Source organism: Camelus dromedarius, chromosome 5, assembly GCF_036321535.1.
Source record: "Camelus dromedarius isolate mCamDro1 chromosome 5, mCamDro1.pat, whole genome shotgun sequence".
In the NCBI taxonomy this organism is placed as follows: Eukaryota; Metazoa; Chordata; class Mammalia; order Artiodactyla; family Camelidae; genus Camelus; species Camelus dromedarius.
This window is the reverse complement of record NC_087440.1, coordinates 58,825,962-58,848,023: the sequence shown is the minus strand read 5'-3', so window position 1 is coordinate 58,848,023 and position 22,062 is coordinate 58,825,962. Positions and strand designations below refer to the sequence as shown.

Genomic DNA, 22,062 nt, shown 5'->3' with positions numbered 1-22,062 from the left:
TTCAAGAAAAAATCCAAACAAGCAAACTTCTACTGTTTTAAAACTCAGTCCATCTCTATGAACTGTCATTAGTTTAACTCTTTAATAACATTATAGAAAAATAACCCATTTTAATTCTTAAAAATAATGATCTAGAAAAACAAAATCCCAAACATATAAAGTAAAAGAACTTGAAGTTGCCCAATCATCCAATTTAATACTAGGGAGACACTCCTTTCCTTTCATATTTTTAGAATCCTCACATCAACAACAAAGCACATATGAAATATCAAAAAAATAAATAAGCTTTCATATGATTAAACTTAAAAGTTTTACATCCATCTATCCAATATGTGACTTCAGACAAGTCCTTTAGCTTCGTGTCTAACATACCTCATTGATAAATAAGCAACCCTGATTAACTGTTCTCAAAACAATTACCTTGTTCTGAGAAATGTATAAGAAATCACGTGAGAAGATTACAGTTCTAGGAATTCCTAGGTAAATGTCATTAGTAAATTAATACTTTAGTCTAAAATCATGCTAATAAATTCCCACTTCAAAACTTATTCTCACTACCAAGATGAAGATTATAAGAGATAAATAAGATTATTTTACTGCAGAAAAATCAACTTTTAAGGAAAACAAAACAAAAAAAACAGCTACCAACTAAGACTGCAAATTGGTAACCTGAATTTGACCCTCATATACTGTTAGCTCTTCTCCCCAAACAACATGCATTCTCCAGGGTCCCCACTACTACTTATTGACTGTATCTAGACCATTTTATCCACTTTTCACCATGGCATCTGAGTTTGCATCATTTGGTAAAGAGGACAATACCTGTGACTGTAACAGCATACAACGCATGAGGAGTTACTCTAATCTCATTTTTCACTAACTTCATCCCAAAGTAGAAAAACAAAATGAGACCCATAAGGCTAAATAATGGCTCCCAAAGATATCAGGTCCTAATTCTGTAAATGTTACCTTACTTGGGAAAAGAAGAGCCTGTGCAGATGCAATTAAGAAATTTCTGATGGGAGGGGCATTATTTTGGGTTAAACTGGGGTCTCCAAGTGCAATCTTAAGTGTCCTTATAAGAGAGAAGCAGAGGAGAATTTGACACACACACAGAAGATGATGTGAAGACAGAGCAGGGAGAGATCTGAAGATGCTGGCCTTGAAAATTATAGTGATGTGGCTATAATCAAAGAATGCTGACTGCCATTAGAAACTGGAAAAGGCAAGGAATACATTCTTCCCTAAAGCCTCCAAATTGAGTACATTCCTACAGACACCTTCATTTCAGCCCAGTAAAACTGATTTTGGACTTATGATCTCTAAAACTGTAAGAAAATAAATATGTATGAAAAATCAAACTAAAATATAGAAAGTATTAACAGAGCTAAAGGATAAAATTTAAGAGATAAAATATTACTGTATTATTTTAAATAACATGAAAAGCAATACGAGGAGCAAAGAACCTACAGAAAACAATCTACAAGGAGTAAAAACCAAAATAAGAGAAAAATCATCCAGTATGTCGGTAATAAGGATAAGAGATAAAAGTGAGTAGACTGGTGAAAAGATACAAACCCTGTGGATTCAACAGTTTAATAATACACTGTAAAAGAAAAATCAAATAATGGAAGAGAAATTAAACTTCAAAGTAAGAAGAAATTAATCCCAAATTGAGGGAAAATCTGAATTGATGATTGAAAGCTTTCATCTCGGACCAGACAATTTTAGTAGAAACTGGCCAATACCAAAGCATAATTTGGTGAAGATAATGAATTTCAAGAATAGGAGAATTTAGACAAACAAAACATGCCAAAAAATAAAAACAAATCAGACTGGCCTCAAACTTTTCTGCAATGTCAGATGATAGGCAATAATGAAATAATGCCTATAAATGTTGAGGATAAAGCGGGATATTTCAAGCATTCCAGACCCAGCAAAATTGGCATTTATTATGAAGGTAAGAGATAGATATTACCAGATACACCAGCACCAGAAAATTATATAAAAATTGTACCATTCCTGAAAAATCTGTTTAAAGACAGACTAATGCTCCCAAGAAATTAATCAAAACAAAAAACGGAATAATGGAGATCTCATAGTATATAGGGCTTTGAGGTAGGCAAAATATACTAGGCAAATGTAACCAAAAAGAAATCAAGGGCTGTAATTTTAATATCAGACACAGGAAAGCATAAGGAATAAAGCAATAAAGAGTATCTTTTTTTAATTGACAGAGTGTATTCTAAAATCATAATTTAACTTATAAATTTTATGTGCCAAATATTTTTATACCAGATAATTAAATACTATATGTTGAAATCAAAAGTATATATTCTGTTCAAAAACACTTAAAACAATGAAAACTTAAGCATTTTTGGATTATATATTGGAAAACAAAAGCTTTAATAGTTTCCTAAGACACTCACCCACCTCAACTTGGGAACCAAATAAAAGAAAGAAAAAAAGAAATGATACCGTATTATCTGACTTTAATACAATGAACAGTAGGTACAGGTAACAATAAAGAAAGAAGAAAACTTCAAACATCTGGAAATTGCTTTAAAAGGCATGCTTCTAGTCAGTTTAACATTGAGTTTGTTTTTACAATTGAGAATAATTAGAAACAGTAATAATGAGAAAAATCACATCAAATTCTTTGAGATATGATCAAATCTTATTCAGGAAAATTTGTACTTTCCTAGCAAAAAAGTGAAGGTCAATATACTAAATATTCAAGAAGTAAAAAAAACCATCACGTACATACACACAAAACCTAAGGAAAGCTGAAGGAATATGTTACAAAAGATTAAGGTAAATATGATAAGTCACATGAGAGAAAAATGAGTAAAATAGGTAAACCATGAGTTAACCTAATTGAGAAAAATTATTATTCAAACTTAGAAACCAGTCTATGTGTATCTCACAGATAGAGATGTGTTTTTTTGTCTTGTTTTTTTAAAAATACACTGTATAATTCTTCGTCAATAAACTTGAAAAATATGGAAGAAATTGACAATGTTCTAGGAAAATTAAAATTACCAATTTTTTTTTCAAGAAGTGCTGGAATAAAGACCAGGAGCTCTGGTACAAAATGAGAAAGCTATCAAAGAACTATCCCTCAAAAAACCTCCAGCACTCACAAAAACAAAAAGCAAAATGGCTAAGAACTATCCCCGGTTAAAGAAGACCAGAAATATGACAACAAAGTGTAATGTGTGGCTGTGCACTGGCTTATTTATATTTGTGTGTGTAAAGAGAACATGCATGTATTCAACCACAAGGAAAAAAAGAAAGTTTACAAAATAAAAGTGGCAACATGTTAACGGCTGGTCATTTGGTAAATATGGAAGTTCAAATTTTTTTCAAATTTTCTAAGTCTGAATTGCTTTTACAATAAAGTTATTAAAAATAAAATGCATCAAGACAATTTCACATCCAAGATCTTTCAAGCCTTAAAAGAACATATAACTCCCAAATTATCTAAACTACCTAAAGAGAAGAGGGGAAAAAACTTCCCGCTCTTAACATACATAATCTTGATATAAAATTTGACAAAGATGGCACTAAAAAATAAAACTGTAGTCCAAACACAGTCATCAACACAGAAGCAAAAAACTAAGTAAAATATAAGCATATATTACGGAATTGTTACTTACAAATCACCAAGTAGTGTTCATTTTAGGAATTTAAATATAAGCCAACTTTCAGCAACCTATTAATATGTCACCTCTTTAAAGATTCAAAGGAGAAAAAGCATATGATCATTTCTACATAGGCTAAAAGGGAACTGATAAAATTCATTCCATGATATGGTAATACATATTTCAAACCAAAAAGGAAGCCTAGTGATTAGAACAATTTCCAAGAAAAAACAAGAACAAGGGATATTACTCATATCACTATTATTTAGCAATGTCTAGAAATATTGATCAATGCAGTTAAGATTTTTTTAAAAAGGCATAAATTATGAGATCAAATAACTACTTGCAGATAATGACTATGACGGCAAACTCAAAATCTGAAACATTATTAGAAGAAAACAAAGTTTAAGAAGGTTATATGACTACAGAAAATCATACAAGAAAACTATTAATAATTAATTTAGAAAATGAAGAAAAATGTAAATGAAGGTATATTTAAATAATTACTAAGAAATATTCAGGACCTTTAAGAAGACAGCCTCAGAATAAAAGGCATTCCTTTTTCTGATATAGGAAGATTCAATACTATAAAGACATTTTTCATCCCTTTATTAATAATAAATTCAATATAATCACAAATGGGTCTTTTTGTTCTCAGACCCTGATGAAATGATTCCAAAATTCATGTGAAAGATTAAATGTTTGAGAAATAGCCAAAACACTCTAAAAAACAAGAGAATTTGCCATACCTAATACTGTAACAATTTTAAATTATGGCACTTAAGAGGGAATACAAGTGCAGGAATAAACGATCAGTGGAATAGAACTGAGACTTCAGAAAGAGAGCTGCAGGAATAAAAATTCAATAATTGGTGTTAGCTGGAATATTATTCCACTCCTTCCCTGCCACTGAGAGAAGATGAATCTCTATCACACATTTTTATTTTAAAATAAATACCAGGTGATTAAAGATTTAAAAATAAGTTTGAAATACTAATAATAAAACGATACAAGTACACCTAGGCAACTATTTCTGTAATCTTCTTATGGGAGGACTTTCTAAGTATGGACTTTCTAAGTATGACACAATGGCAAAAAGGAAAAGACCAACTCCAAAGGAATAAAAAAGTGACTCCAGAGGAATAAAACCTCTGCACTATAAAACAAAGCTCATTAAGTCTGAAAAGCAAATATCTTAAAGTATCTGTGATAGAGATGGTAAAAATATTCCTTAAATAACAAAAGTCTCTTACAAGACAACAAAATGAACAATTTAAAAGAAATGGACAAAGAACATGACAAACTCATAAAAGAGACAGAGAAAACTAACAGACAAATTCATAAAAGAACGTTAAGTGGCCAATAAATATATGGAGCAATGAGCAATCTCACTAGCCATTTAAATATTTATTTTTCACATATTACTTTATCAAAGATCAAAAATTTACAATGTCCACTATTAGCAGAGAAGCAAAAAATTATAGGTAGGAGAGCAAACTGGTACCTTTCTGAAAGCTATGTACGATCCATATTAATTTTAAATGATGACTTCCATTTAAATGGTTTTGTATATTCACACTTTGAAGTTCTCCTCTGTTCCAAATGTATTTTATTTAATTGGGGGGGGGGTCGGGAGGTAATTAGGTTTATTTTATGTATTCTTAATGGCAGTACTGGGGATTGAACCCAAGGACCTTGTACATGCTAGTCACCCACTCTACCATTGAGCTATTCTCTCCCCACCAAGTATATTTTAAAAATAGATTACTATAAGACAGAAAATAAAGACGACCAAGCAACATGCTAAAGATAAACTCTTGAAATACAAAGTACTTTATGAAGCTTAAACTGTGAGTTTCCTGGCCTCAAGTGACAGTGATGGACAGAAGTCCACGTCCTGTATGGACAGTAACAGGAATTTAAAACTGAAACTAATGTCTGTGGTGGAAAGGCTCTCTTGCCTATAAAAGCAGCAGGGAAAAGCTACTTACTAACCATTGCTGCAGGCTTTAGTTTAAATGAAGTTATGTGCTCCTTCAGAAGCATAGACTTTCTTTTAGTTTGTGTTTCTTGGAGAGAGAAGCAGGGAACCAAGCCTCTAAATATAAGACATGGTTTCAGATTGGGCACTCTAGGGTAAGGATGTAGGTGCATGCAAAAACAATAGATAAGAAAGGTGGAAAGAAAGAGAAGAAAGGGAAGAAGGAAGGGAGGAAGGATGGAAGGAAAGGAAGAAAAGAAAGAAACAAAGAAAGAAGGAAAGAAAGAAAGAGAAAGAAAGACAGACAGACAAAGGGAGGGAGGGAGGGAGGGAGAGAGGGAGAGAGAAATAGAGAAAGGAAGGAAGGAAGGAAAACATTCCATTTAAGACTGCTAAACCAAACTCCAAAACACACAAGGAAAGCTAAACTATGATAGCCAACAAAAATCAACAACTGTAGGAATTAAATCTAGAAGAGTAATAATCAGAAAATAAAATGTGTATGTTCAAGATCCCTCCAAAGCTCAAAAGAACACAGACATCGAGGGGGGAAAAGGATAAAAAAACAGCCAGAAATCAAACCAGAATAGGTGGCAATGAGTGAGCAATTGTGAATGAGTGAGAGAGAGAGAACCTGAACATGAGAAAAAAATATGAGAAATAAAAACCAAGACCACAAAAACTAGCTGAACAAAGTCAAGGTGTGAATTAGTAAATTGGAAAATGTACCTAAGAGCTGCCTAGAACCTTACACAGAGATTAAGAAAGATTACTGGAAAAGCAATATTCAAAGATATAAAGGCTAAGGAATTTTCTAGAACTGAAGAAAGAGTAGTCTTCAGATCAACAATGTATATCAAAGAATGCCTACAGATAACACAACATAGACACACCTAGGCAAATCATGGGTATGTATTCAGAACATCAAGTACCATAAAACAAACTAACAAACACTAACATTTATATCACACTTGAAACATGCAGGGCTCTAAGTGCTTTACATATATCAAGCTAATCACTACAACCTTGTGACATAGATACTTTATCATTACCTCTGTTTAGAACTTGCCTAAAGTCACACAGTAAATAGTGCTGACAGGATACTGAAAAGGAATCTTTTTAAAAACTACCAGAGAAAAAAATTATATACAAAGGCATAACAATTAGGAAGAGACCAGACTTCTCAGAGTTCTAAGTTGCCAAGTTTCATAACACAATGAAATAATATCTTGAGGGTGCTAATGGGGGTAGGGGGGAGAAAAAATCTATTAATTAAGAATTTTTTACTTGCAAAAAAAGAGTAATGTGTAAAATATATTTTCAGGGGAAAAAAGGATATTTACAAGCCATACTGTGTTGCAAAAAAGATTACTAAAGGATATACTTTAGGAAGAGGAAAGGTAAACCCAGGAGATGCAAGGACCTGTAAGCACAGAAACTGGTAAAATATACTGGTTGATTAAATTAGGTATTAACTATAAAAAAGGAAATGAATTTTTTTATGCTACAAAAAGAAATAAAATGTAGGCAATTACACACATGATGGAGGAATGTTTGGTGTTTAATCAAATACAAACTCATAAAAAAATTCACCAAATATACAAGGAAACAAGCTGCCATGAGTAGGAGTTAACATATAACAAACATAACTCCTTTATGACTTCTGATATTGGAATTAGCAAATATAAGATATAAAGTACATATAATGAAATGTTGAAGATTTTTCAAAAAAAACACACAAAAATGAAAAATAAGAAACTATTTAAAAATTACCAGGCAAACTGGGAAAGAATTAAATGATACTTGTGGAAATAAAAAAAATAATTGTTGATATAAGAACTCAAAGGACGACTTAGAACAGATTAGAAATAAATGCAGTAAATTAGCTCACTGAACTGAAGAAATTTTTAAAAAAAAGTTCACTTCAAAAAACCTACAACCAAAGGATGAGAGAAAGAGGAAGGTGAAAAAGAAAATTAAATACTCCAACAATAGTAAGTAGTATAAACAGTCCACAGATATAGGCTCTAAGAAATTTAAGACCTGGACACTGCAGTACTCCTGCAAGCACAGGAGTTGTAGAGTTCTCTGAACTCTATTATGAACATTTATTCCACTGAGAGAATCAGAAGACACCAGCAAAACAATGGTGCCTTATTCTACACAACAGAGCAGTAGAGCTTAATCTCATTTAACAAATGCTCCTCTGGGATCTCATAATTTCTAAATATACTTAAATCATAGCAATCTTTAAGTTTTCACATCCTACTTTAGTTAGAGTTAGAAGTTTCTTATAGGGTCCCATTAGGTCCTAGGGCCAAGGTCTCTAGAACATTCCTCCAATTTTCCTCAAGACTAAAAATATTTTCACAGGTTTCTCTGATTAAATATTCTTTTAATAAAGCTCAATCTTATAGACTAGTCAGTTAAATTAACAAGTACTCTTAAGTTTCTCCTTCTCAAATATTATCTATAAAATAGTTATGGAGATTTATACAGAAGAGTTCTTTTGTAAATAAAGGAATACTTGTTATTAAAGCAAAGTATACACAGACATTGTGTAAACTTGGTTCCCAATACCAAAAACATTCATTTAAATCAGACAGCACATTTTATCTGTTAAATAATAAATCTCGATGATTCTAAAGAAAAGTAACCTATCTTCCTCAACTGTTCCTTAAAAAATTTATACATAAAATATTGTGGGCATATTTCTGATAAGGAGCCAAGTGTAGGACTTTAAACATATCATTCAAGTGGTTAAATATAGGTACTAACAGTTCCCATTAGTCTGCACTCACCTCCTCCCAAATTTCCAGTTTAGCTTATTACAGGACTTTACTGACTTTATAGCTGTATGTGGGATTCCAGCTCTTTGGGGGCACTTTTACTGAGTGTCCCTAAAATCTCACTAACAATTCTAATCCAATTAGAAGGCCCTGATCTATCAAAGGAAGTAAGATTTTTTGGGGCAGCAGCAATTTCTCAATTAGTGCCATTCTCTGACTAATTCTAGAACTTGGAAGCAGCCCAGTGTGGATGTACCCCAAAAAGGATTCTGCCTCTCCAATTTGGAAACCCCAGGGGCACAGTGCCATCTAATTCTTTGTGGGATTTCTCTAAAGAATAATACCAAGGTGATACGAGTTTCCCACTCTGCACTGGTTCAAACCTGAGCATCTTCTAACAATCCAAAAGAAATAAATGACTATGGTTCAGCTTAAAACTTCCCACAAAGTTGTGGGGAAAAAAACAGGGCACTAAACCTCAAGAGAAAATGGAATCATCATTTGTGCTTCACTGACGTAAGACTAAAATTCAAAATTCAGAATTGAAAATTTTAAATTTCACTTCTTTTAACACATGACATTGTATCTTTACTTTCTTCCCTCAAAGTCTTACTCTCCTCCAAGCAGCCTCTAATCTTTATTCTTCTGCCCACAAATTCAGTCTCCTTGAAAATTTTATACCATTTCTATTCTTGCTCTTTACTACCTTGTCCTTCCCCAGCCTGAACAATCTCTTCTGTTTTCCCTTTCTTGCTTTTAATTCTTCCTCATTCTTGGGTTTAGGGGGAGTAAGAAGGCAGAGTTCAGGCAAGCCAGCTGCAAAGGAAAATATTTTAGTGAATTCATGCCAGTCTGAGTTTGAGAGGTAGAAGAGAAATGTCTACAACAGCAACATGTTAGGAAAGATGAGGGGCTACGGAGAAACCCGTAGTGAAAAGCACTACTGGAGGTGAGGACTAACAGTACATGTTCCCTGAAGTCATAATACTAGTCAAGAGCCTGGTTCGTGGTTTAAAATTTGGATAGTGTTTCTAATTACTGAATAATTTTTCCCAGTCACAGGAGGAGGAAAGAGCCATTATTAAAGCTATAAAAGGAGACAATTATTCATAGTTAGCTATCTCATGAGATATATAAGATGTTTATAAAGGCTAGAAATCACTGATCAAAAAATCATCTGGATTTCATTTATACGAAATATCCCAAAAGCAAATCTATAGAGATATAAAGCAGATGAGTGGTTGACAAGGGCTGGGGGAGAAGAAAATGGGGAGTGGGTGCTAACGAGTAAAAGGTTTCTTTTGGGTGTGATGAAAATGTCCTAAAATTAGTGTTGTACGGTTGCCCAATCTGTTAACATACTGAACACTACTGAGCGGTAAACTTCATATGGATGAATTTTATGCTATGTTCGTTACATATTACAAGGCTGTTTTAAAAGATTACTATGGCTTTACATGGCTTTCTGGATCTATATTTTACATAAAAAGGTTAAAGAGAAGACTATACATTATACGTAGTAATATGAAAAATACTATATTAAAATTATTTCAAAGATTAAAAAGCTTACCTGAAAATTTCTCAACTGTTCAGTATTTCTTTATCTTACAGCTTCAACTAAATATTTACTTCATTTTTTAAATTAAATATTTACTTAACCTCCCTTCAACAAACCAAATTTCATCCAAATGAATTCTAATGCAAGACTGTTATTGAATTAAATAATATCCTAATTTAAATGCTCTCAATTAAAAACTTAAAAATGAAATTTCAAAAAGCAAACCAAAACTGACCAATCAAACCAACGGAAATAAGTCAGATAAAGCTCTGTTATGCTAAATACTATTTCCATAAAGCCCATGACATAGGTCATTTTTTTCTACCAAATATTATTCAAAAATAATTAGTTTTTGTTGAATTAGGTAAAAATTTACAAGCACCCAAATTACAGTCAGTTTACACAGATTTTAGCAGCAGTTTCAATTTCACTAAATGTGAGTGAGGCAGAGCTTGCCATTTCTGATGTTTACTTCATGTTTCATGATTTTTTAATGTATCACCATCTTCTAGACATATGCTGTGATCTGAAACATACTCCATAAAGTAGTCTTCTTAAATTTCTACAAAGGTATGTACTGCACAATTTTTTTAAGTAAACTTTACAAGTACACAACTGTCTGAAAAATACCTAAGCTTAATTTAGCTGGAGGGTTCTAGTAACTATAAAAATTAGATACTGACCTAAAGTTATAGTATAAGCAAAACAAAAGATATGGATGGCATAGAGCTATTTAGTTTTTAAAGTTTTGTAAGAATGTTCTGGTAGTCATAATCTCAATTTGCCTCATCTGTTAACTATTTCAAATTTCTCATTTTTGATAGCTTGTCTAGAGATTGAGCAGTGGATTCAATTCCTAGCTTGCTGTTTTTTAATCCTTGCATACGTGAGGATTCAGACTCTGACTGATCCAGAAACCAATAACTGACTTCCTCTGCCAATTCATCATTTTCTCTTTTCCTTAAAGCAAACACCATCCCTCACACAGAGCATTTATAAGTGTTTGCTTATAACCCTGTATATTTAAGTTGAAAGAACAGAAAAATGAAACATTAAATACTCAAGATGGTAAAAGGTTCATTCACACACAAAATATGTGAAGATTCTAAATATTTTACATGTATCAGTAATATCCCTGCTGGAAAAAAGGACCAAAAATTATATGCCTCTGAGACATAGACTTCTGTCCATACAATCTAACAGTCTTCAAAACTGAATCATTCACTAAGTCCATAAATTGTAATATGAGATGATTTGTGCGTACAGAAAGTAAGAGAAAAAAGGTTTTTTTGAAAGTGAAAACTCTCTCTCTCTCTCTCTCTCTCTCTCTATATATATATATAATATATAGCTGGAGATATACCTCTTATACTTGATTAGCCACATTTCAAAGCACATGGCCCAAAATGAATTTCTCATCTCCCTACCACTTCTACCCAGTTCTCTGTCTCAGGAAATAGATCTACCATCAGTCATGAGCTCACAGAATCCTGTATTTCCCTTATAGCACATAAGGCCCTGCGAATTATCTCTCAGTTTAGATTTTAAGACCCATGAAGAAAGGAATCATGTCTCTTTTGTTCATAAGTACTTAATACACAGTGACACTTGATTAATATATGTCATTATTACGACTTCTCTCTTGTCAACAGAGTTAGGAATTGTCTACCCTGCAAACAAATTGTATCCTACCATTTCCATTTTGTTATTCTATAGAATACATAGTTCTGATTTTAAAAATCTCTACAGAAATATCATAAATAATTTCAAATAAGAAAATATTGAACCCTACAAATCTGCAGTTTACCAAACACTTGATTTTCAGATTACTGTTCATTAATGACTTTTAAAAGCTTCATCATTAGTTACACACTCATCACTGAAAAAATGCCATGAGACATGCTGAAGGGGACAAAACAGAAAAGATGTAGTTCTGACCAGAAGTTTGAGCCTATACATTCTCTCCCCCTGGGCTACTTACTCATCTTCTCATTATTCAACATTCATGAATGGGTTAATTTTTTTAAAAGTCTTTTCTATGTCAGAAGCCAAGTATCAGGAAATACCCAAAGGAATAATTTCTAGTAGCTAAGAAATCCACTTTCAATGTATTTGACAAAAATATCTTGAACTTAGTCTGGGAATTTTACTGTATAAAATGAACAATCCCCTTTGCACTTGAGCTCCTGATTCCAATGACTGTAGCAAATCAGTACAAGATCATTCTAGATGGTTGACTACTTGTTAAAGTATTTTCTTATAGTATCAGGAAACATTTATACAGACAGAAAAAAATTAAGATGACAGATATGGAGGAACTCAGGGTTAAACTCTGGATTGACCACAAAAGAAAGCAGTCACTTCTAAGATCAGTCTCTTGACATCCAAAAAAAAGCCTTAAAGTCTTTCAGCAAGAATGATATACTACTACTTTATAAAAAGTGAAAACTTTGTTTACTGCCTATTTATAGTCTGAAGTGTATGATGGAATATTGCAAAAATGTTTTCTAAAGTCTGGTAAGTTCTGCAATTCTTTTTGTAAAACAAAACCAAAAAAGTAGTATACAGCCACTCCTTTGCTTACCCTTATTGTTAATATTTTCAATTCTAAATGTGGTAACAAAGGTAAGTAAGCAAGCTGCATCTCCTACAGTCTTAATACCAAATCTGACACAATTTTCTACCACTCATACTAAAGAAAAACAGCAGTGCTAAGAAGCCAGGACATTCAAAGTTGGCAATGAATTACGTTCTTATTCTCTGAAGCAGTACGACAGTTCTTGAATAACATATTCTTTAAATAACTAAACTACATACAGCATGACTCAAAACAAACAGAAACCTGTTTATCTACATCCCTGCCTGAGACAGTCATATCACAGATGAATACAAAGCACCATCCTAAATTTAAGCTGGATTATATGTGACCTATGCTTTCTCATCGTCTGCTATATTTCTGGCTCATATTCAATTTTGTCATGTGCTCATGAGCAGAGAGAATACAAAGATTAAACAGTCATACGTAGAGCACCTATTTAAAACGAATGACACCTGGAATTTCAAGGAATTTACTTTTAAAATATCTTAATATTGAAATGTTCCATTTATAGTATAATCTCTATTGTAAGCCTACGTAGTAGCCTGTGTTTAAGACTATCTTCTTAAACTCAGAATTTCATTTGCAGGAAGGACTGATGAAATCATTTATGTCAGTGGGAGGCATAGTAGTGAACATGAATAAAATCAGCCATAAGACAAAACTATGTATGGCTTGTAGTATTAGTTGTATTATAGCTGTAACTTACATACTTTTTACATTAAAACAATTTAATGGTTCCTCTTGGTGAAAAGTACTAAAGGGAGCAGACATGACACATGATGCTGTACTTTTCAAATTCAGTGTACACTTCCACCTCAGATTCCCAGTTCAATCACAAGATTCACTCTCTGGGTACAATGGACCTGTAGTCATACCCTTCATATACAAATATTTTCTAACCTATTACAATCATCAACAGATCTTCTTTTAGCAGTAGCACTGAAACTGCCATGACCTACATATATAATTACTTTGAAAAGTCCAAGGACATGTGTTTGGCTTCTGTTACTAGCTATGAAACTTAGCCTCTACCTTAACTTCCTTATCTGTTACAATACAGGTATTAATAGTACCTATCTCATACAGATATAAAGATTTAATGAGATAGTACTATGATGTCTGGCATGTAAGTGGTCAATGTTAGCTATCATTGTTACTAGCTAATATCAAGGCTAGAAAAACTTAACAGGAACACAAAGAATCAAATTCATGATTCTGGTCTCATCACTATCATATTCTAACAAATGGATCTAAGCAGGCATGGATTGCCTATATAAGATCATTCATCTAAAAAATTCAATAAAGAAAATTTTACTATTTTCTAAAAACTGAAAATAGTTTAACAGTTTGATAAAGTTTAAAGCTTAGCTTAGAGGTTTATATAAATACAGACTATTCACACATTATACATTTGATTCAAATTAAAATAGTTGATAGTTATCTCCTTTTTAATTAATACATTGTCTAGTAACTATGATTCCACAATTCTCTGTTTAAAAGGATGCCTAGTTCATAATAATATTTGCAATTATAACTCTAGAAAGAGATGCAGGATAGTTATGAATGACCTGTTAGCCCTCAAAGCCAAAACATAGAAAGTTAAATGAAATTCTTAGGTTCAGAATCAGTCAACATAATTTTCTATATCAACGTAACAACTCTGCCACCATTTGGATTTGTATAATCTCCACAATTAAAATCCAGATTCAGTCAAAGTAATATTAGAAGAGAGTCAGAAATATTTGCCACCAGAAAGCTATTAACTTCTTCCACCACCTCCGACAGCAATCACTGCTACCCTCAGGAGGATTCTGCCTAATACAAAATATCTGAATGTCCACTACCCACAGGCACTCTGCCAGGCTTTGGGTATTAAAAAAAAAAAAAAGTTATTGTATTTTACTTTTCCGAATTTTTATAAATAAATTGAACACACAATTATAATTAAAATACAAATATTTAGCAGTAAAGTACATGATTAAAGCCATACAAATAGTACAATAGATACTACTGTAGAAGTACACAGAAAGGAGAAATGAAACACTGTGATCAGGAAAGTTCTTGTGGAGGAGAAAATAATAGAAATGAGCTTTTCTTAAAGAAGAAAACAAAGTCTGGAGAAGGAATGACAAGAATTCTGAGCTATCAATTAGCATGAGCAAAGATCCACTGAGAGAAAAGTACAGGGTGTGCTGCAGAGATGGCAAGTGTATCAGTTTGGTTAAAATAGATCAGTCCTGAGATCCAATCACAGAAAGTGTCAAAGCCAAACCAAGAATTCTAAATTTTATTCTAGAGGCAAAAGGGAGTCACTCTATATTGAACAGAGAAATAATATGAGGAAAGTAGTATTTTAGGAAGAATTTGGGGATGGTTTATAGAATGGAGGAGATAAATGCAGTACAAGATGCTAGCAGGAAAGACCACGGAGTGTTAAAACGTGGTTTGGGTACGAGGTAGTAAGACCTGAACTGTTCCCATACAACTGTTCAACTTTAAATAACCCAGGATCCACACACAAAGCCTTAATGCCTTTTATGAAGATCCCCCCCCCCTTTTTTGGCGTTAATTAGAATAATTTAGTTTTCTTACTCTTTCACATCTTTTCTGTAGCAGTATCTCCTTGCCCATTTCTAATCATGAACTGCAACTCCTCTTCAAAACACCAACTAATGTCCTTCCTCACTTATCATTCTACTCTGAACATTCACCTTTGCTTTATTACTTACTCTTTATCCTCTATTTAACCATCGACTCCCACCTAATCATTAACCTAATGACTTCTCTCCAGCTTCATACAGTCCACTCATACTCAACCTTCTTTTCCATTACCTCTTAACTTTTAGTCTATTCATATACGAGTTCTACATACAACCTTTAAAACCTCTTCTAAAGTCTCTACTCAATCTCTTACAGTTTGTCTTCCAGGTTCACTGCTAAAACTATACTCAAAGACAAGCCTCTCATACTCACTAAGTTTCTACTCCCCTAAGTATCACAAGATTTCATATACTCATAATAGCACTACCATTTATTTGGTATGTCTTCACAGCAGAAAATATGTCAAGTGCTTTACATGATTATTTCATTTACCCTTCAAGATTACCTAATGAGAGAGGCTTTTCCATTTGACAGATAAAGAAAACGGAGGCTTAGCAAAATCAAGTAGCTTGCCCAAGAGTACCACACTACAAGTTTTACAACCCTCTCTGGAGCCTTCAATATGGCTCCACTGACTGTATGTACTCAGAAACATTTCCCTAAATTCTTCATTACAAATATCAACCATCTGAGAATTAATACTGATTTCATACCTCAATCTGGACAATGATAGATAAAGACATAAAACTTTATCTCTGTTGACTTCTGAAACTTTGGGAATAAGAAAATTATTTTTACTTCTTAAATCTTTACTGAACGTTCAGAAGGGGCTCTTGCATTGGAAGGCTAACTACCTACATTTGTAAGGTCCCTTTTAATTCTAGGACTCTGAATCTTAAGTGTTAACATTCAGCTTTTCAAATATTGATCTCTAGGAACAACAAGGCTAATCTAATTGGGAAAAATCTACTCAGGAAAGTTTTGAGAATAATTTTGTATCTATAGATCTGATTCTGGCATCTTACTAAGACTCTCCAAGCCTATGTTTTTCCATCTGTAACACAGAGGGTTGTGGTAAAAAATTAAAATCTGACACAAATAAATGGTCAATAAATTGTGGCATTTATTATTCACTTTCTTCTGTTTCAATAAGTAGTTTGGTCTCATTGGATTTGAATTCAAATCATATCAGCCACAAAAATTTAAAGACTTTCATTCCTAAATATGAATATTACATAAACTAAGTCAATGGAGTCCAAATAAACATATTTAGAATTATAAAAACTCAAGCTCCCTTCCTTATCACATTTACTCAAGGTATGTTTAAAACATCTCTAATTTTATAAACACAGTATCAACAGTCTAATACACATTAATATCCAGTACTTTTCTCTCAGTTTCTTATAAAATTTCTCATCTATTACATTTTAGATAAAGGTATATAGAAGCTCACCTCTCTTAATTGTTTACTTTCTCTAGCTCCTACCTGCCTCAGCAAAAGAAAAGCTAGGTAAAGAGATTATCTAGGTAGTGCGTAGCTAGGACACACAAAGGTCAAAATCATCAAGGAATATATTCTGGAGATTCCCAGATAAAATATAAAATTGTTAACTCGTGTAATATGGAGCACATCAGACATCAGAAAGAATATAGGTATTCAACCTTTTGACTTTGATATAATTTAACCCAAGCTACTTTCATATAAAGATGGTTAATAAACCCAGATTGAAATTCAGAGAATTTCCTGGCTAATAGTGAAATACCAAATAAAGCAACTAAATTTAAAAAATTTTGTCACCAACATTAAATGAGATGGAAGACAGAACATAATCTAGCATAAAGTTACTAGCCAGGGTACATACAGGAAGGCACAAACTTTCACCTAGTTGCCTCATAACACCTTCCCCTTCCCCCAAGGTCCAAGTATTTCACAGGGCCACACCCTGTTTTATCTTCTGTTTAACTCTTATAGGACCCTACTAGCAACCATTTTCTTATAAGCTGCCTCTTTCCTCTGATTTAAGGATGGAAAGTAGTCAAGAGTATCACTCAGAGTCAGGTGCCCAGGCAAGAGTTAGATAAGTCATTCAGAGGATCATCAAAATATCATCTTATACTTATTTCTACAAGATCACAAACTCACATCTTAGAAATTAATTCAGCTCTCATGCATGGGCACTTCAGGGATAACAAGTTCCCTATGGACATATGTCAGTCTAGTTTTAAATTATTTTTTTCCTGTCAATAATCACTTTATTTTTTAAAATTTTATTCTTTAATGAAGCGCATTTGATCCACAATGTTAGTTCACATGTACAGCAAAGCGATTCAGCTATAAATACACATACATATTTTTTTTAGATTCTTTTCCATTATGTTATTACAAGAAACTGAATAGTTTCCTGTGCTATACAGTAGATCCTTGTTGTTTGTTTTATATACAGTAATATATATCTGTTAATCCCTAGTTTTAAATTTTTAAATAAACATTCACAGTTAAACCAAAATCAGTTATGCATGCTATTGGCCATTACCATAAACAGTCTAGGTGTAATCTGAACAAATTCAAAGACTGTAGATTTTTAGAAACTTCTTAGCAGTATTTACCATGTGACAATAATTAGGTATTTGAGAACAAATTTTCAAATGAAGGTTTATTAACAAGTCATGATAAGCAAGATCCAGCTTGAACTGACAGGAAAACCCTTCACAATGTGTTCTTAAAATACCCTTCACATCAAACTACCAAGGGTCTTGTGCTTGTTCAAGCCTGTAGTCTCAACCACTTTGTCTCTTGTGAAATCTTTACCCACCCATCTCCCAACGGTTTTTCTAGACTTCCCAATTCCAACAGAAAAACCAATAAAGGCTACCTACAGGAATATCCTTCCTAAATAACAATTAGCAACTTAAAATTCTTTTAAATAAGACACAACTCATAAAGAAAATCAGTGTCAGAATGCTGAAACATCTAAGTGCCTGGCACCCAAGAGGCATTTAGTCAAAGCATATTGAATAGACAATGTTAAGAAAAGAAAAAAAAATTTTAACAACTAGACAGTACATTTGATACAATAACCTATCCCTTTGGCTCTGCTGATGTTTTGGAGCACAGCCATGACTAACCAATTATTGTCTCCCAGTGCAGTGTTCCCTTCAACAATTTATACTGTGATTATGGGCATCACTTCAGCTCATCAAACTAAAACATAAACCATATTTATATTATGTATTAAAATACACACATGCCATGTAAAAAGAAATTTTGATGACTCTAGCATTCAGTCATTTCACTTCTCAAATATACTGAGGTAGCTAGCCAAACTTTACCAGCCTTAAATATACATCTCCCATACTATAATTACTTCACTGATGTGAAAAATATTTAATACTATCTAGTCAAAAATGTCTTAAGCAACTTCCACGTGCAGTTCATTAGTTCTGATAATGTGGTATTGCTGTACCTTGCACGTTAAAAGTAATCATTCCTTTATGATTGAATGTTCAAACAGATGTATGTGAGTTACACGTAAGAACAGAACTACAACATCAAGTAAGTAACACTGCTTCAAATTACTTATTGGCAAAAGAAACATTAAATCAATAAAGGTAACATCTCTACTTAAAAAATAGGCAGTGGGGTGGGTCACTATCACCTTAGCTAGTTTCTTAATCTGTAAGGAGTTACAGAAACACAAACTGGAAAAGGCCCAATATGTAAAAAGAGAAAAAATATAAAATTGAAGTTGTTCGAGTTAAAGAAGAGTTAGGGAGAAAACCCTAATGGACTCCTGAGAGTTCTGGACCCCCAAGGCTCAGCAGAGCACTGTTAAAATAAGTAAGCCTTCTGACTTCAGAGCGCTCTGCATCTAAAAAGTGACTGTGTTTAAAATCCCAATATGCAAGTTTTAACAATTTTTTAAATTTCGAATTTCCTTCAATAATGTCAAAATCACTTACTCTGGGAAAATTAACTACCTCCCATAGATTTTTACATCTCACACTCTCCCAACCACTTTTTAAAATGTATTTGGCTCATTACTCCAATTATCAGAAAACTTAGGATTGGGGTGGGGGCGACGAATAGATTTCCTGGCTTGGACAACTCAAGTATAACCTTTATGAATCTGAAAGTACCATTTGGTGCTTGAGAAAAGAGAAAGAAATATCTCAGGTGATGAAATTTCCAAAACATACCTAAAACTCTCCACAGCCAGCTTTCAAGAAAATATTTAAAGTCTACAAGCAGAACAGAACCACAAGTCAAACTTCCAGCATCAAGTCCTTTTACCCACACAATTTACACGATTAAAAAGACAGACGAGAAAAAAAATCAGGACGATTTACTTCAATGGATTTGTTCGATGTCTTAATAATGAATGAATCGGAAACATCACTGCCTTGAGTTCTGAGGGAGCCTCGCTCTCAGCTCTGCCCCCTATAAAACCTGAAACAAATTCTCCAGGATTTGGTGTTTCGAGGCCAAGCCTGGTCCAAAGGAAGCCTCCCCACTTCTTTCTCCCGGCCTCCCTCCAGGGGTTGGAGCCCAGGCGGCCCGGTGGGTGGGGACGCCGGCTGCCCCCTCCCCGCTCGGGGAAAGTTCCGCCGGCAGCTCTCGGGCCAGGCGGGCCCGCGGCCCTCGCCCGCTTGGCCGCCACAAACACCCCGCCCCGCCGCCGAAGCTAGAGGGTCGCGCCCCCTCCCCGCGCCGCCGCCACAAACACCCCGCCCCCGCGTCCCCGCCGCCGCCCTCGCGGAGAGTTAACCCCTCGCCGCCCGCCGCCCGGCTCCGGGGAGGAGGCCGGGCCAGGGGGTGGAGTTGTCGCGTCCCCTCCCGGGAGCGCCCGGGCAGACGCCCGGCTTGTTTACAGGCCCCAGGCCTGGCCGCCGCCGCGCAGGCCCGCACCGCCCGCCTGCCCTCGGCCCGAGCGTTGCGCTTACCCGGAGCAGCCGCGGACGGACAGGTCCCTGATCAGCCGAGGCGGCGGCGGCGGCGGCGGCCCGGGAGGGGGCGGGAAGGGGGTCACCGCGGCGGCCGCCGGCCAGGACTGGCCGGGTAGGGGGCGGAGGAGGGGAGGAGCCGGGCTGCGTCCGGGCCCCCGGCTCTCGGCGCTCTCGCAGCTCAGATCATCCGGGCGTTGGAGCGGGAGGCGGAGAGCGGGTCCCGGAGGAGGAGGAGGAAGAGCCGAAGATTCATCTCTTTCGCGCCCCACCTGCCTGACGCCCCCCACCCCCCCTCCCCAACCACCGGTTCCTGAGCTGCAGCCGCCTGAGCACCCGAAGCTGAGGGCCAGGCTGGCGCGGAGACCACTGCTCCCTCGCTCCCGCGCGCGCTCCCGCCCCTAGAACCGCCGCCGCCGCCGCCGCCTCGAGCGCGTCCCCGCGCAGGCGCGCTCACGACGGCGCCGTGCTGCCCCTCCCCCACGCCTCCGCTGGCCCCGCCTCGCCCCGCCTGGTCGGCTCAGTTGCAGCTAGAGCTACGGCGCGGCGGTGCAGCTGGAGAGACCCGGATGTCGTTGGGCAGGAACTGCGGCGCGGGCCAGCGGGCGGGGGGAGGGGAGGACTCAGATGACGTCACTGCCCTACCCAGCTTCTCTCGCCGCAGCTGCCTCGCGGTACCGGCCCCAGACCGAGGCCGAAGGGAGCATCCGAGTCCGGATCGGGACCGGGGCCATTATGCCCTGCCGCTACCACCTGTCTGCGAATACACATCCCACGCCTGCAAAGACGCGGTTCATAGAGGCCCAAGGGTCGAACCCCTGCTTTCGACTTGCCTCGGGCTCAGTCGCGGCCTGGTCGCGGCCTGGCTGCCGCGGATCAAACGCACGTTTGATGTCAGGCCGCTGCCAGACCCTCTCTCCCAAGGCTCCACGCCTCCGGAGCCATCCTACCGTCAGTGACCCCGGGAGGCCCACGCAGGTGCCCCAGCCACGCAGCTCGCATCCCGAAGGGCAGCAACACATGCAACCTTACCACCACCCACCCACACGCGAGTGCAACTGATATATGCATGAGGCACATGCTCCGAGTTTCCGGCAGGTTTTCTGTCTGTAGCTCAAGGGATTCCGCATTGTATTTATTTGCTCCCGTTAGACAGTCACGTGATTCTGTCACAGGGGACCTCTAAAGACCTCCAGTGAGGTTAAAGGAACGAAGGCTTTTTCAAAATCTGGAGAATAATTAAAAATGTAACAGCTGCTTTTACTAAGAGAAATTTGCTAAACCTAATTGAAACTGCACGTGAGGGCAGCCGAAATCCAGTTTAGCTAGCTAGGCTATGGAAAATCCAACCCACGTTGTTTGCAGACGCCGAGGATAGAATGACAAACCCTAGGCAGCCAATGAATCAGAACTGGGAAGCAGTACATCACCAGCATGGTTTCCCATTGGTTTGGGTTCCTTCCCCTCTCTTGTCAGAGGCTTAACCTGTTCAGGGATTTGACCAGCACATTTGCAGGAACAGTTGTTTAAAAGAAAAATTCGTATTTTAAAAAGATGCTCTGGTATATACAAAGAAAAACTAAATATTTCATTACAGGAGGCAGGTACTTTAAAAGAACTCCTGAAAATACTAACCAAGTTGTGTTCAGTCTGATAAAAAGGTAAATTTGTGATGCAGCCTCTCCATTTTATCCCAGGAGCTTGTCCCCTGCAACTTTGTATCTCCTAAAAGCACTTTGTTGCCTCAACTCTTATATCAAAAGCAGCCTATTTATTCTGTCTCTGTCATTTAGCAAACATTTAGCTGCTTTTAAAGCTGTAAAAGCTGGCTCCAGTTTTTTCAACATGACTTTTTGGGGGAGGGTTCTGTTTCTATCACTTTTAGGCCTGGGATCCAACAACGGGATCAAACAATACCACCAAGTGATTGCTGACAGGCCAGTTCTTCA

General features: G+C 36.2%; 1 protein-coding gene across 4 annotated transcripts in view; it reads right to left on the bottom strand.

The window, feature by feature from the left end:
• Positions 1-20,965, bottom strand: part of PPM1A (protein phosphatase, Mg2+/Mn2+ dependent 1A) — a 45,402-nt gene extending 24,437 nt beyond the window's left edge. The window contains exon 1 of one of the 4 annotated variants that reach the window (XM_064486002.1): positions 20,947-20,965. The gene's annotated coding sequence lies outside the window, so the exon portion shown is untranslated. Of the gene's footprint in view, positions 1-19,369; positions 19,386-19,519; positions 19,536-20,113; positions 20,476-20,946 lie in introns of those variants that run through there. The other 3 variants (XM_031453806.2, XM_064486003.1, XM_064486004.1) reach the window with 3 other exon arrangements.
• Positions 20,966-22,062: the final 1,097 nt, after the last annotated feature.